General features: G+C 39.7%; 1 long non-coding RNA gene across 1 annotated transcript in view; it reads right to left on the reverse strand.

The window, feature by feature from the left end:
* Window positions 1-15,450, reverse strand: part of LOC113098944 (uncharacterized) — a 61,990-nt gene extending 46,540 nt beyond the window's left edge. The window contains exon 1 of the long non-coding RNA XR_003289243.1: window positions 15,312-15,450. This is a non-coding gene — a long non-coding RNA (uncharacterized LOC113098944). The remainder of the gene's footprint in view (window positions 1-15,311) is intronic.
* Window positions 15,451-20,438: the final 4,988 nt, after the last annotated feature.

Genomic DNA, 20,438 nt, shown 5'->3' on the forward strand with positions numbered 1-20,438 from the left:
GTCACACACAATTGGCCACTGGTTTAACCACAGCTCTTGACGACAGGAGAAATCAATTTCATGCGTATCTTTGCTAAACGCAACAAATTAGAAGCTGATATTGATTTCCGCTCAATAGTCACTGTGGAAACAATTGCTTCCTTTTTTGAGGTGTAACAATCTGGCCTTCTGTTCAGTGTGAGGAAAAACGCAGCTGACGGGTATTAGTATCTCATTCTTTTAACCAATTTTTTCCCTTCTCCCCATCAATTCCTACCGCAGTGCCTCAGTCGGTGCAATTCTGGGTGTCTAATCTAATCAGCATTTAAATTATGGATTTAATGCGCAGTGTGCAGTTACACATACAAGGTTATGTTAGAATCCTGCTTGTGAGAGGCTGGGAATACAGAAACACAAGAGTCAATATGCTTGACGTGATCTGACCCGACATGGGCGCACATACATCACACGGCACTAATGCCACAACATGGACTCACTTCTTAAAAAAAGAATCTCATTTAATTAGAAAATTCATGACTTTGACCATGTGACATGCTGTAAGCATGTTCAGGAAGCATGAAAACATGTTCTTGAGACATGCTGTTATGGTTATATTATCACATGGTCACAAAATCTAAACTCTTATAGGCGTGATTTTGTGTACGTGGGAGATTGTATGCGGGATGGATAGTATACCGGATTGGTGACATTCACAGCTGTATGCATCTGGCTAGAGTGCTGACCTACGATTTTGGCTGGAAAGACACTTCCTGTCTGAAAGCTGCGACTGGAGCACAGGGGCCAATGGCTGCGGTCTCTGCCTGTGGGCATTAGCAATGATTTCTGGCTGACGAGACTGCCTCGTCACCCAGTCTGTCTGCAAAGAAGTCAAGGCACTAGACACTGATGGGGCAAAATAATGGGCACAGGCTTTAAACCTTCTAAAGGGTGTTGTCAATCAGACAGGCCAATGAGAAGAACAGGCAAACCTGGGATGTTTTAAAACAGGGATTGCCAGAGGGTTAGGATGACATAAAAAGTGGTGTGAGGCTGCTGGGAAGAACCTGAAGCCTTCATGATGATGACCAAGCATTGCTGGTTTCTCACAGAAAATGTTGCTTTCCACAAGAATGGGCCAAAAATGACAGGTCAAAGGACATATAGCCTATGATGTGCATGCTGGGACAGGTGTCAGCATATCTTAACACTTATAGACTGTAGGACATGACATTTCAGATTTAATGGGTGGACAGGGGTAACATGTTGACAAATCAAAAATAATCAATGGTACACAGGTGGTGACAACCGAATGTCAAGCTCAAAAAATAGTGAGAAATTTAGGTTAATACAGTAATTATGTATATTTTTAAGCAGAATCAAAACAATTACACAGATCTGTGTGCTTCACATAACACCTGAAGAAACAGAATGCCCTTGTGCGATTGAAAAAAGTTATTTTCTTTCTGTTTAAACATACATTCCATGATCTTTTGGCCCTTATTTATCAGCCTATTTTAATTATTGGATCAATACTGAAAACACACACACACATACACGATAGTTCCATTTATCAACCACATTGTGCATCCCAAGTTCTATAAAAGAAGTTCAATGTGATACAAAAGCAATCTGTCAAAACAACTCTTGTTTACATAACAGCTTTGATGAAAGGTCAATATCAGAAAGCTAATGCTAATGAGATCCAGTTGCAAAACCCCTTCATATGCTCCTCTGCAGGGCAGGGCCTCTGCAACCAGCCATAACAAGGAGCGTCAGATGCACCAGTGTGTGGTAATTAATATGCGGAGTCAAATGGGCACAAAGGTAAATGCATCTGCTCTGCCCTGCCTCTCTGAACACTGAGAACCTCATTACCCTGTTGCATTGCTCCAATAATTACAGCATTATCCAAACAGCAGGACTGAACCAGCTAGAGAAAATCAAAGCAGGACATTATTACTATAAAACAATAGAGCAGAGATGTTTCTGTGGGTAATGTTCAGAGACCAAAATTGGCCACTGGTGCCATGACAACCCAGATCTGTAGTGACAACATCTGCTCCGCTGAGAAAACCCTTAGTCTTTGAAGAAAGTCACTGATTATAAATCAATTGTCGGATTTCCTGAAATTATTTTAAAAGCAAAAACATCAACAGTTATGAGGAAATATGATATGATTTGTTTCTTTTTATCCCATAGAGTCAAAGAATAGTACAGATATAGATTGATCCGACAGAAAAAGAGCAGTTTTCTTTTTTAATGAGATGCACCACAGGCAGCTCGGCTCAGGCCTATAAAAATGCTCCCAAAGCTTCTGTTTCTTAGTATTTGTCCGGTGAGAGGAAGCTCAGACTTAAGCAATCATGTCGAGAAGTTTTGTAATAAAATTGTGGTCAAAAAGACAACAGACTGGAATAAATCAGCACACTTGTACATAACATGAACACAGATGCAAAGAAAACATGGATCATAATTATGTGTTTTTTAGATGAGAACACACAAACAGGCTCTGAATGGAGCCAGGGGCTCCTGTTACCAATGACTGTAATGTTGACCACAGGGGCCTTCATTAAATCAGCAGTTCCTGGAAGAGAGAAAGAGGGGGAGAGGAAAGACGGATGTGAATATGGAGCCTCGAGGGACGGCTGTAAAATGAAAGACGGACGAGAGGAGGCAAACATTCTCTTTTGGCTCGAGCTGGGTCAAAGTACAACAAGGAGGACAAAATAGACATTTGTTTTGAGCATAAAGACGACGTGTCAACAAAACCTCCCTCTATTTGAGCTTTGCTTTCTGATATATAAACTGACATCCTACAGTGAATCTCAGACATAAAGGAGAAGTGAGAGATGTATGCTAACAGATGTAAAGGTGGAGTTGCCATGGCTGGCAGCACATGCAAATGAATTCAGTTATCTTGAGGAAACGTTGCCATACTCATCCTTCTATGGCCAATTCTGTAGCATATTGCATGTGATTGTTTAGGTCTGCTCTGAACAGATCCTGTAGACACGCCTCACTTCCTCTGAGCTGGTGGGGGTGGGTCCTCACCCCTCTTTCATCTGGAGCAGAGCCGTCTGTCTGTCAAAGTCTGATAAATGCTCATCCCCCGAATATCTCCATTACGGGCCTCTATCGGGGAAACAGGCCGCTTAGAGTCCTTTTATTAGCATTGCAATTTACAACCAGGCATCACAGTCTGCCTGCTTCAGCTCCCAAGAGGAAAGGCTCCATTCACAGCAGATTAGGGCCAATTGGGTAAATCATGTGTAAGATGATTGGAGGGCCGTAAACATAAAATTTGTGATGTCTATTAGCTGAGAGCCGATCGTGCCTGCCTCTGAGTGGAGGGTTTTTCAGATTGTGTCCCACTGATTTGGCAAAACCACAAACATCATCGTGGACTCAAGCAAACATGCTGAGGACTGTTTTTTAGTGGCTTACAGACAGGATTTTAGAGAGATGACCCACAGATTCACCAAAAAGGGTAAACAAAACAAATCGTCTACATTATATCTATCGTTCTACACAAACATAATGAGAATTCTGCAGACGGAACTGTCAACGAGTAGAGAAAGTCTTAAAAAAAACTGTAAAACAAAACTTAAACCATGCTAAAATACACATGTCAAGAGCAGCACTGTTACTAGAAAACACCCTTTCAGTATTAGTAGTTGACTTTGCATATATTTGTGTCACTTACAAAACCAGAGAGACTCTATCTGAAATTGGGAGAGCTCTAGTGGGTTTTAAGAGCTTTGTGTGTGTGTGTGTGTGTTGGGGGGGGGGGGGGGTGTAGAAGATAAGTAACAATTCTTTACACCCCCAAACACACAAAGAGGAACACCCAGACTGTGACTGAATTTCCATTTCAATTCAAATAATAGTATGTCTGCAATAAGTCACATTTGGAGAGATTAACCGTTAATTCACTTCCAGTGAGCTGAGTAAAGATAAAGGGAGGAAATGCATGTCTGCAAAGCAACGATTCACAAATGCATATAGAGTAGAGAGAGGCAAGAGATTGGGTTCCTGATGCTAAGGTGCTGGAAAGCCTCTGCCATAATGGGAAACTCCTTTAAAGAACTGCATAGAATAAATAACTACAAATGGAAATAATTCTAAGTAATAGTATATTATAACATTATTGTATTATTATTACTTCTATTAATCTATACACACACACTCTTGGGATCTAAACAAATGTGCTCAGCGTCCACCTGAGAGCATCAGAGCGTTTAGAGTGGTCCTGTGCACAAGTCAGTGTAAAGCTGTTTTACAAGAATTACATGCATGTAAAAATGTATGGTTTGGAAAACTTTCTGTGAAGAGACCCTCCTCGGGTGACATTAATGTTGAGTGACAGAAGCAAGCAGCCACCAGAGCTGTTTGCATCACCACAGGTGAGGGCCTCAGCCAGGTGCTCACATCCACACTTTCCAGACCCCATCCAGAGTTGACCTTCAGCAGGTGCGCAGGGGCTGATTCTTGGGAGGAGACTGCAGATTATGTAGCATTAGTGGCTGAGGTCTGGCAGCTGCAATCAAACTGCATAATGAATCGTTCTGATGCCAGCATTAATGGCAGCGAGATACCAGTTTGTGAGCTGACGGCTGAACAAACACACAAGGGCTGGCGTCTGGGTCAGACAATGCACAATTTCCAACTGTGCCACATGAGGAAAAATAAATAAAACTGACTTTTTTTGCGGGAGATGCCAGTGAATGTGAGGTAGCTGAATGATGGGACTCAAAAAAGGTTTTAATAAATCTATTATGAATAGACTTGATTAATTTAATTAATGATTAATTTTCACCTTCGAAAGAATCTAAGAGAGAGAAAAAAGGGAATATTTTGACAGGACGGGTATCCGTTTTAAACAAGACATTAACTTTTAGATGTACTGTACCTAAAAGCTTTCTGTTGCCTCTGGCTGTAGAAATCTCTTTACTTTCCCTCCCCAGTGTCTCTCTGGCAAGAGCCAAAACAAAAACAAGATGGCTCTCAGATCAGAGAGCTGAGTAATGCTAGTGAAGTGAGGCTGTTATTACTGTGCTTTGGTATAAACAGCCCGCTGAACACCAGCAAGCTTTGAATAAGAGCTTGCCTTGATTTTGTTTCCAGCTCACCATCTCTGATAGTCTTTAGCGGTAACTTAAAGAACCCCAAGATCTCAGTGTGGTTCTTTTGGTGAAAGGAGGAGTTTACCATCTGCATTTCTGATGGTCGATTTATCCTACCTTTTATACATGTTAGTTTCCCACTCCAAAATAAAAAAAAATAATAATACATTTGCAGAGAGCATTTTAATCTTCTTTCTGGAAGACTTTTTGGATGTTTCTCAAACTAGCTGAACTTTCTCTCTTCCCGCGGCTCTGGAGAGTCAAACAGGGACAAAGTTTGAGCAAAGACCGCCACAGAGTTTGCATAACACCACTTGCATTCGAGGCCTCGTCTGCCCAGGAAGGTCAAAGAAGTGGGGAAATCTGAGAAAGGAGAATGCATCCCTTGAGCAGACATGAACAAGATGGTGTGAATACATACATCTGTGGACAGAGCATAGCATGCAGCGTAAACACAGGAAATAATGCCTCCACAGCAGAATTTCGGACTAGACTAAATACTAATAATGCAATCCAGAAATGGGTTATTAAATCCCACACCACATATCTAATTCCAATCCACCCACACAAGAAAGCTGATCTTAGGGATGTGCTCACCAACCAGAAAATGTTTGGCTGAGGGGTACTAACTTAATTAGGGCAAATAAAAAAATAATTACTAAAGACATTGTAAAGAAAAAGAAAGGTAAGAAAGTGCAAAAAGAAAACAGATACACCAAGTGAGGTCTGTCAGAAAGCAAATACATATTATTCTACATCACTGCAGAAATACAAGAACACATGGCTGGAGGCTGAAAGCAGAACAATAAACCATACCACCACAATGTGTACATGAATGACATTTCAGAGGTACCGAATCCACCTGAGCTGCAAAAAACTGCTGTTGAGGAGAGCTCAAGATGGAGAATGTTCTTATTGGTCAACACATCACCACTTCATATGCATACACAATAGCTTAAACAAAGGAAATAGCATTAATCAGATATGATTCATTTATTTCCTGCTGATTTTTACAGAGCGGGAATCGAATAACTCAATTCAGTTTGATTCTGATTCAACAGCTCTTGATTTATTAATGGCTGATTTCAGTCATTTATTTCCAATGTTTTAATGTTTGTCTATTTTGTACTGCAGTGCCTAATGCTGTCAGGTAACTATACATTATGAAATACTAAATATTTAAAATTAACAACAGGGCCCAAATTCTATGCAATCAGTAGCTACTATATTTACAGATATAATAAATCAAACACAAAACAAAACATTACACTGTGTATATAAAATATACTATCATTCATCCTGTAATTTATTAAAAATCAATCACTTCAAGTTCAAGTCTTCTTAAATTAAATCATTAAGACCTACTGTTGGTTGTACTGGTATGATTCACTTAAAAATTAATTAAGAGATCAATATATTTTTACCCAGCCTAAGATCTGAAATTTAAATCAACACTGGCAGAAAAACATCTGGAATTTTCAGAACCTCTCTTATCAACAGAGGACGCTGCACTTTGCTCTCAAGGACGAATCAGCTGTCCAGAGGCATTGCCAAGACAGCAGTTGAGTAACTAATTTGCAAATAAAGTTTTTTTTTTTGGATGAATGGTCTCATTTCAATTTATACAAAATTGGAACCTTCCAAAAATAATTATTTAATTACGGGATTCAGCTATGACTGTGCAAGATTCAAATCATTTAAAAGCAAACAGTCTGGCCTGACCATCTGGACAGGGTGTTGGCGTCTGTATGCTTGACTAGGCATGGTATCACAAAGCGGCGACTGGTCTCAGGGGCCCTGTGAAGGGTTAACATCCACAAAAATAGAAAAGAATCATCCAGCATCGAAAAGAAACTCTGCAGTGCCTGTGGCTACAACCAGCATTCTGACAGACAACAAACCTCTCACGCGGCACAATGGCCACCCGCCACTCTCCAATGGTCTTTGATGTTGCTCACACACTGTAAAAAGACTAACCATCAGGCCCTCACTACTCAATACACTGGCATCAACGCACACATACATCCTTGGCCAAGACCACTCTCTTTGATGAAAGAGTAGGGAGTCATAACATGTCCAAAACTGAAGCTGTGAAAGTCCTTCTAATCTTTCTTCGAGTATTATTATTTTTCTCCTCTGGTATCACAGCTCTCTCCATTTCCTGCAATCTACAACCAAGGAACAAAACTAAAAGAAATCAGTGCGACAACATAACAGCAGTGATCAAGATTTAGCCTGCTAACAACCAATTATCCTGGATCTCTGATAGACTGAAAGCAGAAAGAAATGAACAGAACAAACTATAATTTTGCCTTTCCAGTCATAAAGTGATCAACTTCCTGTCAACACACTGCCCATGGATTCTGATAATAGCACAGGAGATACCTTTTTTAGTTTGTGCCAATATTTATTATCCGCCTGTGATAATCTATTAAAACCTTAATAGATAATTATTGTAATTAGGGATACACAATGTTTTCATATCACATTGGTTATATGCCAGTATTAGATTTTATGATTATATATTTCTTTTATCAATATGTCCATACTGGATATATCTAAAATGTAAAAACACAAAAAAATTATAACACTGTGAAATATAATCAAATCTCTAAATAAATACCCATTTTTAATACTGATCATTATATGAAGTAATCATTTGTTATTTTATAACTCCTAAATTCATCTGTATAATTTAAACCGAATTTATTAATTTAGAACATATAGTGTAGAATATTGGGCATTTATTGGAATTTTTATAAACAAATAACTTGAACATTATCATCTTATTGGTATCAGCCTGAATATTATATCTGTGAATCTATATTAATAATCCAAAGCTTAACTGATTAAGTTAATTTCATTAAAAACAAACATGACCACTTTTCTGTGAGCTTGTGAATCGTTGCTGTCAACCAACAGGGTTCAAGGCTGCAGTTGAAAGAGTTAGAGAGGAGCACTGTGGGACACAGGTGCTTATACGGTGCTTTGTGCCATCTTTTGCTAACACAGCATAACAGTTGGTGGTTATTATTGCTACCTAGCAGCAGCAAACCTACGGGTGAGAAATGAACAGCGATAGAGGAGGGTGGGACACAGTTTAGCACCCACAGCATGAGATCTCACACCACCTGGCAGGGCATCTTCAAGATTCAATAAGTCAAAGAGAAAGAGGCAGAGAAAGAGACAGAAAAAGAGTGGACTAACATTTATCATCCATATCAATTAACTTGCCATGTAGAGAAAAGCTTGAGAAAAAATCAAAGAAATTCCCCGGAATACAGCACAACAATGACCTATCCCATTAAGAACTGAGAATGCTATAATCGAATGAGAATTTATGCTACATTATAAAACTGATCAAGTATAAAATATAATATATAGTCGTATATTTGCAAATCTTCATGGGATCACTGAAACCATTTGACTTTTTTCCGATTTTAAATTAACTTTCAAATCTTAGCTTTGAAGCAAAAAGGTGTGATTTACCTTATAGTTGGTTGATTTGGTTTATTCCTTTAACTCTTAAAGACTTTTTTTTAAATCCCTGAATGAAGAAAAGACTTCCAGAAACTAAAGCCATTGAAAAAACGGAAGAACACTAATGCACTACATGTGGTTTGAGAGTGTGGAACTTTATGAAATCCTTTATGGGAGTGTGTGTTCACTGTTGATCTCTTACGCTGTAATAAACTAAGAAAAGTTCATGGTTAGAACCCCTTGCTGACACACTTCAGCATAATGTCAGATTAATGAATTCTCTACATTAAGAGGCACTATGACTCCTGCAAAAAGAAGCCCAGGCTTCTGTCTTCGTCCTGTAATAAACATGCAAAGGCGTAATAGATATACACGTAATGCATTGGTTCCAATTTACATAACACAAGTCCTTGATAGGAAATATGTAAGCAGATTAGATCCACTTGTGGTCAACTTTTATGGCTTTTAGTAGCCTGAAACCCAGAGTGGCATAGCAGGTTTTATACAGCAGAGTTTCTGATTTGTCCGACTGCAAGAGAGAAAGAGAGAGTGAGCAGCAGATAGTGGCTTTTAATGGGGACCAGAGGAATTAATGTACACCCACTGACATTTACACAAGCTGATTATTTTTCAAGCACAACTCCTTGGGTTGCTTTACAGAGTTTCTCCAAAGAAAGTATTGAAAGTCAACTACTTAATAGTCAGATTCAGTGCTCTGTATTTGTTATTTTCTCTTCAAATCTGGCCTTGGCTTTGGTTGGATTAACAGAATTAGATGATGCACCGTATGATCAGACACGTTTCATGACCTTGAGGTTGCTCCGCCAATCACAGCTTGAATCATGGTGCACTTTTTGATGATTTAGCAGCAAGTTTGGATAAGGCTAAAGTAGATTTCACCTTGAATGTTGCCCCTGACCTCTGAGAATTTAATACGGAGCATCCTGTTCTCTGAAATCCCTATGAGATAGGGTCATTGCCAGGCTATACACTTCCAGAGTCCTTTTTAAAGGATTAACATGGATTGCAGTGTTCCTGTTTACACCTTTGTTGAGCTTTAGGGCAGAAAGGTCACCAAAAGCAAAACTTAGCATGCACATACACCTATAGGCTACAGAATCTCAGCTCAGGCTTATGGAGAAGGACAAAAGCGCTATATGCACTTTCAAGGTTTACTTATTCATGCTCATGAACTCAAAAAAATGTACTGTCTATCAGAGGAATTCCTTTAGGTTTGCAGCAAACTAAAGGGCAAGAGAAACCGAGCAGGGCAGAAAGAGAAAGAAAAATAATGAGAGTGTTCTGCATGCTGCTCACGGCTGGAGCTGAATGTGGAAGTACTTCCTGGAAGAGAGCTGCTCTTCCTGGATCACTCCTCTTTACTGCCATGGCACGCCGGAGACAGAACAAACTGCATGCCACAGACAAGCAAGCACATTAAAAACTCCCTCACTTTCTTTTTTTTCTGTCACTCTTTACACTACAACTGAGTGTGTTTTGGACTCTGCGGCAAGACAATGTGCAGAGAATGTTCAAACAGAAACCCGGCAGATGCAATCGTGTAGTTCTGCCACAGTGTTACGCTCTCAAAGGGAAGACAAAAGAGCAGCAATTATTTCCACAATGTAGATTTTATTGTGCAGGGCGCTTTCGGTCTCTGCGTGTAATGTGTTCTGCGTGTAATGTGTTCAGCAGTTCATCACTTTCCTTCCTGCAGAATTAAATGCTGCTGCCTGTCATCACCTCCTGTCAGAGAACAGAATCGCCAGAAAAACAAAGAGCTGATTCTGGAAAAACAGTCTCGGCAGATTTATGAAATATTGCTCCCGTTTTGCTTTTGTGCTGGAAACACAGCAGAACTTATTACATGAGTGCAGCTCAGGTGCTGACTAAAATTTGATGTTGTACTTATTGTTGACCTAATAGCTAGCTGTACAACACAGATGTAGTTATGGGGGTCGGGGGTTTAGGTTTTTATCGTACTGTAGAGAAAAAGAAAAAGAGCATGTGAACAAGAGAACACATGCTCAAAGACACTGCAAATCTGACAGACAGATTAGCAAATTAACAATAATATAAAAAATATTAATAAAATATATAAATAAATTTGAAATATTATTTAAATTAACTGCAAAAATTATTATAAATAATATAATTCAATTATAAATACAAAGCCATTCATAAAAAGAAAGACTTCTATACTTTCCTTACTTAAATCTTAAAAATAAATAAATAATTAAACTAAGTTGTTAAACTTAAGCTAAACAGATGACAGGAATGTAAATTGTTATGAGACCGAACAAGAGAATGAATGCCACAGTTGATTATTATGGCTGTCTCAGTTCACAGATGACGCCTGACAGCCACCTGTTTTGGCAGGTACCTCAATAATGAGGTAAGAGCTAATGAGGCATTTTAAGTGAGAGATTGGCAAGGGGAAGGTCCAAAGTGAAGCAGGTACTTCCCTTCAATTATTCATAGCAGGAGAATTATCATCAAGAGTGAGGCGTTTTGAATGAATAATTGATTGTGTTGGCAGCTTTATGTTAAAACATGCAGCCTTGTTTCTGATGGACAGGAGTCACTGGGGAATGGCATGTGACGGGGATACAGAGGCACATGTCACTTGCTTTGAGGAGGAGGACAGCTCCTTGCATTCAAGAACATTAGCTTTAATGAGCCAAGCAGGGCAAAAAGGCTTTCCACAACAAATATAGCCTATAAATTTTATTGTCTCAGTATCGTTTAATTCACAACAGGATGCCTTCAGAGATGGAGGAGAAACTTACAAAACAAGATTGATTTCAAAAAAGCAATTTGCTACTGAAAGTACTTTATGGCCTAGGGTTAATCCCAAACTAAGCTGAAGCAGTTTGTCTGAAGAGACAAAATCTTCTCACTGTTTAAACCTTCTAAATGATCCTTTCTGTATGGATGCAAAGGAATCATTTTTTAAGCTAGGAACCAAAAACCACCTCCTTACAATTCTCTAACCATTTACCATCAGGAGATACAGTAGATGTTTTGTTTGATCAATCTGACCTCACCACTGACAAAAATAAAAGAAGACCAGTCTGATATAAAACCTCAGCCAACTCTTGAATGCATCAGTACTGGCTCAGCTTAGCTCCATGCTGTTAAAACCGCCGCAATAACCTTTACAGAGAATTTATTCTTTAATGTCACCATTGTTCCTTAGCAACTTTCTCAAAGCAGTGTTTTACAGGTATTTGAGCAGTCCTCTGCTGCAGTACAGAGCGCCTGGCAACCAGCTATTTTGAGACAACGTTTAAAGAGGAGAGGTGTGAGGCTTAAGTATACTTAAGCAGAGAAATGTATGCACGTGGTGAGTGCAAACACAATATGTGACTGTGACTGAACTGTAATTGTGAATTCAAAAGAATAGCACTCCTGCTGCAGCAGTTTTAGCACAATACTGAGAAACTAAAGAGGAAGCCTGCAAGGGAGGGGCAGTTGACAAATAACTCCAAATAACTTTTGTGCATAAAAAAGGGAAAGTGTAACTTTCTATTTTTAGCCTTATATGCTACTATGGGTCTTGTTATATTAACATAACAAAAAATATTATATATAAATAATAAAATATATACAATTATATATATTAAATTTTTAAATCAATACAAGATTTTGTATATGTAATTATTTCTGATCTGACAAGTTATGTAAATATTAACAGGAAATCAGATTTTTCAATTTCAGGCCAAACAAATTACTTTGCTATAAAAACAACTGAATCTGTGCATGTGTGCATACAATTCTCACTTTTTGTTCTTATTTAATCTTATGAAAATATCATTTGACTCCCAGTGGTCTACAAAAGGCCTCAGTGGTGTCAGTCAAGAAGCTATTTTACTGATCATGCCCCCAGATGAACTGACTGTTAATTTAGAGCATGCCCAAATGAGTCCACTGAGATGTTGCTCTTACTCTGAATAAAGACGAAGAATAATTATGACAACAATAAACAAAAGAGACCAGGTCAATAAGATTTTATAGAACAGCCATGTCAAATACTGGCCTGCAGATGTCAATTGAGTGCGATATACCCCGTGTTAATCAAAATCATCTTCTACCATTCTGATTCACACATTGCAAATCACAAACCTATATACAGTCTGTGAACAGGTGGAGTGTCATCTTGCTAACTGTCACAAAGACGTGAACCAAAGTGATTGTGATGTTCATTTAAATGATAACAACTGCATATCCAGATCCAATTAGAGAGGGAAAAAACAGGAGCAGTTCAGATTGAATGCCACGTTAAACCAAGATCGAACCCCAGAGAGCTGTGTGTTTATGAGTAATGATGAAAATGGAACAGTAAGGAGAATCTGGGTCCATCTGTGATTGTCGTGAGGATGTGTCCCACAGGCTGATGGGATAGAGGAGGGCATGAAACATCAGAGCACTGACACTGACTCTGGCGAATTTAGTGAAAGATGTGGGGGTGAGCCATCTGTTTAAAAGACCTAAAAGCAGCGAGATGGAGAAAGGAATGAGAGCCAATTACCTGAAGCATCAGGAGGGACAGGTGCCTCGTAGATGCTCCACCAAGCAAAGAGTAATGAAGTGCTGATGAATGGAGAGCATGCAGAGACTAAATATTCACACTAAACGGACAGATTTGTGCTCTCTTCTCAAACAAAGCAGGAAACAAGCCATTCACGTCACTGTTAGGGTTAGGTGGGCTCAAACATGAGAGTGACAACACTTAAAACAGACACCATACCTAAAATGGCCAAATACACATCAACCATCAGACCAACTGCAAGGACACAAAGGACTAAGACTGTCAATTCCAATTAAAGGCACCCTGAGCTTGACAGGCGAGAGAGAGATATATTACTGCCCGAGGTTAAAGTTCAACGATGTATGTGCTATTGAAAGATTAAAAATGCTTTCTGTATCCTTCAGCTCTAAAGCTTCAGAAGCATCCGTCTCTCTTCATTTAAAAGGAGGTGGACGATTTGCATGTATGGCGTACTGATATCGAGCTGCCTACTTCAATATATTATAATGCGCTGCTTGCCCTTAATGGAGAATCGATGAAGGGACAAGCCCGTCACCTTCGAGTCGACGCAAACGCAATTTACACATTGACATGTGGAGGGTGTGTGTGACTGATTCTGACTGCTTGAGGGTTTTAATATTGTTTTCCGTGTGCTCATTGACTCTCACTCACCGTCCTCCACATTATCCTTTAAATCTCACCGTCTGGCAAAGGCTTAATCTCACGGTCTACGCCCCTCCCTTTGTGACTTTAAAATGTTCTCATCATCTTGCCGCTCCTTTCTTTCCTGACCGAGGCATTGGAAATGTCCAGACATGCTTGCTGAGCTGTAGTTAACCGTAACTATTGGATTGGAAACGTTTCAATGGTCGAACAAGTGCTTTGCACCTGTAAATACTTCATGAAGTCCAATCAATTCAAGCAACCAGAACAATCAATACCAAGGAAGTTGTTTACTCTTTAATTCTACTAATCTTTACAGCACTTTTCCCCCACTAATAACTATTAAAACTATACGGATAATGATGAAGAACCCTCATCCAATATAAACGTTAGACATCAAGCTGAATTAGCACTAAGAAACAGAATTAACAACGAGCTTCTATCATGGAGGTCAGTGCATTGACTAAACTGTCATAAGCCCCTTTCACACTGCACGTCGGACCTGGCAAATTGCCGGAGCATTGCCGGTTCGCCTTCTGTGTGATAGCAAACATGTCCCGGGAATGATTCCGGGACTGATCCCATGTCGGGGACCTAGTAACATTGATGGGCTCAGTCCCGGGACAAGCGCTGTGTGAACAAAAGCCAGATCTAATGCAGTGTCATAGTGATGACGCACGTTATCGCGTGACTCTTTTATGAGGTGTTTTGAGGCCCTGATGTCACATGTCATTACCTTTACGGGTTGTGTGTGAAAGCATGCACATATTCCGGGTAATCACTGGCAGTGTGAAAGTGCAAAATCTAGTGACCCGGGAACAATTGATGGGACACATTACCCGTGTATTTGCCAAATCGCAGTGTGAAAGGGGCTTTAGTTATATAAGGATCAGGGTTCAGTTGTACTTAAAGACATCAGGTTTTCTCCAATACTTGGACAATGTGCCTTTTAATGGTGTGGAAAAAGCTGGGACAATCTGACATTGAGCAGAAATTGAAAAAAAAAATTCTCATCTGTAAGGGGAGCATATTCGGGATCCCAGACACCAAAGTTTGAAAACCCTGGGCTAAATGGTACTGTGAATAGTTACGAGATCTTATCCACACAACTCACCCCTAAATCACATTAAAAGCGGATCATCAGTCACCTAAAACGAGTACTGTTGGAATCCTTTGGAAACATACATAAACACACACAAAAACCATATGTATACTGACACAGATGTGCACTGGCACACACAGGTATGCTTGTGACCCCGAGGTGTGTGATCAAATGTGCATGTGAATATTCAAACGTGCAGAGAAGAAGATAAGAAAAAAATCCACAGAGGGCACTACACTTTTATATTATACCCAGCATTAAAGGATTGTGTTTGAGCAAAGCTTATGCACAATAGCCTCAATTATGGGTTAATCTCCCATAAAAGTGCACAGAACATTAATGTCATTCAGCTGCAGAGACTTAAACGTGATGGTGCAAAATGATTAATAGTGTTAAGATAAACCCCGTTCTCAGCAAAACCGCTGTTTCTCACCTTCCCAAAGTCCCTCACGTCAAAGAGATCGAAGGGGTCAAACAGCTCGCTGTTCCTCAGGCCAAACTTATCATGGCACACTTTCAGGAATGTTCGGATGTTCTTCAGGCACAGAAACTGGAAAAGAAGGAGACAAATAAAGAATGTCAGAACATTTTGATTTTAACCTGAATGTTTAGAAAAAACACAAATGGAAAATCGTTTTTTGGAAAATAACTGCAAACCTATGGAAATATTTCCATATTCTACAGTGTTAAATCACTGTCACTTCACAGGCATGGAGAACTCTGACACCATCTCATTTCTGCAGCGTGTGGAGCATATTTAATTTCCTGGAGTCTATTGAAAGTCAGCTCATTTCCTTCTTTCTGTATCAGTGATTAAGCAGTTATCACACACTATGATTTGGATCCCCAAGCCCAGGCGAGTGTCTGACGGATCGCCTCTGGCATGATACCCCAGGCACGGTTCACTTACCAACCTACAAACCTACCACTCCTTCTGTCATTAGGGTCTCTAAAGCACACCTTCTTTCCTGATCCTTCTTTCACTGCAGTCATTACTGTTTGTAACACTGATGCCAGTATGACACAACGCTGGCTCCTGCTCCTTATTTGTTTCAGAGAACTCATGCATAAACGTTTCTTGTAATGAGAATTTGTCTAATATAATTGACTTGAGCTGAGTGAAACCAATACAACCACACAAACAGGGACAAAACAATAACAACGTTGTAATTGTTTATTTCCACCCACCAAATGTCAATGAATCATGTCTCATGTTAAATTCATATATTATAATTCAATATAATTCAATTATGTGCATGGGTTCGCATTTCTATGGAGACAGAGGTGGAAACAAACTCCACAAATACTGGTAACTGTGTTTGCAACAGTACACTTAAGGCGAATAGTGCATTCCATACTAGTCATGATTCAGGAGCGAAGGGGGCAGTAAACTAGAGATATTACAAGCATGCCACCATTATTCAGCAGGAATCACAACCCCTATTGTGAACACACCACTAACAGCTCTGTTTCTCATGCAAAGCAGGACAGAGGAGGCCTATTTGTCACATTAAAGCCAGTACAATGGAGATAACCACCCTTAGAACACCAGCCGGATTAAATTCTCACAGCCATGATGCCACTTGTAAAACTAGCCCTTAATGAGGGCTGTAAGACAACCCCAAGCGTGTCAGGGTCAGCATTATGCTGGAAACACAAGAGGGTAACTATGCATTGTACGTGATGCACAAGAGAAAACCAGTTCATTTTATCAGAACAGATAAAGATAGCTAAGGATGACTGAGAATGTGACGTCAAGATAAGGGGACAAAGAATCACAAGACAAAAATACCACAATAACTACATAAAATCTAATTTAGCATTATATAAAATATACATTTGCACTTTAGTTCACTAAAATTACATATTTGTTGCTTAAAACCAGATGTCACTTTAGTTTAAGTAAAATTAACCAAAATGCATTAATATATAATATATACAAATGCCAAAACACTGGAAACCCACGTCTTACAAAAAAAAATTACCACTGGGTAAAAGTGCCTAGCAAGCACAACTAAAATAGCATACCCCCCAAAAAATTGGGAAGTTTATTGTTCTCAGTTTGTACTCCCAGGTGATATGGAAAACGTCCCCCTATAAGACACAATATTACACATTTAGGTGTGCAGTAATTTGCTTTTGGAGCAGACAGTGGTCTCTTAAAAGGGATGCTTCAGTAATTTATTTCTCTCCACTATTTTTTCTTTCTCTGAGACCATAAGTTCAGTCTGTTCTGAACCCACTAACCATTAAAAACACACTCTGGCTTTTAAAGTATGAATTTTCCACCCTGTTTGACTGCATCCAGCTCAAAAGAAAAGGCTACTGTTTCTTTGTGCCAAGGTATCACTTTTGGCTGTGCTTTGGCTCAACCCCAGGCTATGTTTATGTGGCTGTTGCTCTCTTTGCATTAAGATTATAGTGAGGACTAGTACATGGAAAGATCAGAGTACCAACCGTTTCATCCAGCACAAGAATTCAAATTCTGCTTTTTTTTCCTCAATAAAAAACAGGAAAGACAGCTCCTGGATAAACAGCTAGAGGAAGAAACCAGGTTACAAAGAGCTGTCATTCTCTAACACTCATCTCTCAGGAATGGGTACACACTCAGGGAATAAGGAATTGCCCTCACCGCCTCGGGTGCACCAATTGCACAGGATGTGTCTTCCTTTCTGCAAGAGCATCCACTATTAAACTAAATCAACAAAAATTAAGCCTTTCATGAAGAGAAGAGAAGGATGCGCAGAAAATAAATCAGATAAAAGCAAGACAAGTTTAAATGCAACAATGAAGTCCTAGGGGTAGATTGTTGTGTCTGAGAAGCAGAAAAAGAAAGTGAGACCAGGGCAAGGGAATATCACTCCCCATAGGGGCATGAGGAGCACAGATCAATCCAGCCAATGATTCGCTTCAAAAACATGAGTGAAAAAGTCAAATAGCCAAACAATGTGTCAAGCAGTCAAGTGCTTTAAGCCTTAAAGCAGTGACTCAAAAAGACAGTCAGTCAGGAAGAAGATAGGCACAGAAGCAGACAGCGAGTCAGCGGGTGAAGCACTGGAGTCTAGACTGTGGCAAGACATAGTCAGACAGCCGTTAGAGAATCTTCTGTATCTATGGTATGAATCGGCACAAGTCTTCAGAGAGCCATGGAGAAAAAAAACATAAAAGATAGGAGCAAACAGTCAAAACATCAAACCACATAAATAGCCGGATGGTTTTCAATAGATGACATTGAGCACCGGCTAAGATGTTAAGGGAGTGGAATCAAGGTGCAAGGGTAGCAAAAATGTTTTTAAAAGGAAACTGGCAAAGGGTCAATCCCGAGCTGAGTGGGGATATGAGGGGGCGCTGGCCTCATTGACAGGCATAGCAGTGGCATTTTGTCAAGCACTCTGATCCTTTGTCTCGCTCACAGAAAGGAAACTCCCACTGGAGCATGGTGCCCAAGACAGGTCAAGACAGAGCAAGAAAGAGCGAGGGAATGAAAAGCAAAGAGAGTAAACACACCGGCAAACACACCTCTGAAGAGCTGATTAGGCTGTGGCTGATAAGCTTAAATCTCCTGCAGGATTTCCAGGGTCACACAGATGTTAAAACCTCTCCAGAGAAAAACCTGACTTTGACTAATTGGAGAGACAGACCCTAAATTAATAATGTATGCTGATATGCAAATGATAATAATCTGATAGGATTATCCAAAAGGCCCAATTTATCACAGAAACCGCTCTAAATCGAGATCAAATCAAATACAGTGTACCTCACAGGAATCCCATCTGCTGTATAAACAAAAAGCAAACAAGAGTGCAGAAAACTGCTGAGTTGTCTTCAAAACACAAGACTACTACTTTCAAAAATGTTCTGCATGGATTACTCTTATACGAATATACATTTAAATTTGTGATAAAGGTGAAAATCTATTTTAAAACTAATACGCTTTTTTAATCGGTCCACTGCAAATAGCCAGGAACCAGAACAATTCACAAAACTCCTACTGAGGGGCATGTCCCTCACCATGGCAGGCTTTCTGAAAAGATCCTTTTCCAGCTGAACCAGAGGAATCCTCCACAGAGGAACAAAGATAACGCTTCTCACAGGAAAATGGCAAGCCCTTTACATTCAGAAGCATTCCCAAAATAAATGGCCCGAACTGGCAAAATAAAGGGAACTGTGTATCAACATGTCGACTGTCAGAGCTCTGGTACATCACTGTGTGAAGATAATGGGAGCTCTTTAGTGCCGCAGAGCACTATCTGGACTCATCCATCCAGATTCCCTTCAACTGAGTCAAGAGAATGAATGTATGCCCGACAGTCTGATCTGGTGGAAGACAGGGACACAAAAACAAAGGAAGTCAAAAAATTTTCTTATTACAATCTGACCTGATTTCCCAATTCTGTTAAACCTTGACCCGAAATTTCAGAATCATAAATCCATTTTATTTTAAAGTCTCTCAAGCATTTATAAAAAATAAAAAAATGCATGTTTAAGCACCAGAGAGAGCGTTTTACTAGTTTTACTGCCTGAGAAGTCTGTTTAAATCAGTTCAATTCTCACAATGTAGAAATACAACAATTACACTCAGAGACTGTGAAACTAGGATGAATCCGTCTCACCAGAGGATCTCAACTCTTTTTTTTTTTTCTCAGCACTTTTGTTCTTTTGAAGCATGAGCATCTTACAGAACTTTAATTTGATCCCTGAATTGGAGAAGGGAGGAATATTAGGAAGTAGACAGTGCTGCATAAACCCTGAATGACTTCAGGGCTGTCCACTTTAGAACAACTTTAGATTAATTACAGATCAGCAACATAACATGCTCTATTATGGGTACCCAGCAAATCACAGAGAGGTATAGCTGTAGACACTGGGCAAAGGCCAACTGAGTAATCGGAGGATTAAGTAGCTGGCAAACACATCAGACACAAGGCAGATGAATGTGGAGAGAAGGGCTGCGGAGAATCACAGACTACAGCCGATCAATGGTGAGGTTATTTATGATGCTAGGGCGGGGAGCTGGGAGCCACATCCATTTTCCGCAGTCCATTTCTCTCTTTGGGCAGTGGTTCCTCATATCTGTAATTTAGACCCTGCTGTAGGTTCTCATTCTTCTTCCAGAAGAAATCTTGAACACATGCTAAGAAGCTAGGCTCTATTTCTTGTGTTTTTTACTTTGGGGATGGATGCTTCTGTTTATACAAATGCAAAGTGACATTAGCAGTGGACACGCTTATTTGAGATAATCATACAAAGTAGCACGGCCAAATGTTTTTAACGGAGCAAGTGTTCTGTAAACATCATCTTGTACCTCCCTTGCTGTGCAGCCCGCTGCCTATTACACGCCTTAAAAATGCATAACCGAAGGGCATGCATAAAGAGAAAGGATCACTCCACCGCATCTGTGCCATCAGCGACAGAAGCCTCTGTAGAAACAGCCAATCCAATTACAGCTGCAAAATCACTCTACATCCATGAAATGGTTTGATTGGGCGTGTCAAGGATGATGTAAGCTAAAAATATAGAGTATCTGTATTGACAGTAACAGACAACAATCGGTCCTTAT

This window comes from Carassius auratus, unplaced genomic scaffold (genome assembly GCF_003368295.1).
Source record: "Carassius auratus strain Wakin unplaced genomic scaffold, ASM336829v1 scaf_tig00216764, whole genome shotgun sequence".
NCBI classification, from domain to species: Eukaryota; Metazoa; Chordata; class Actinopteri; order Cypriniformes; family Cyprinidae; genus Carassius; species Carassius auratus.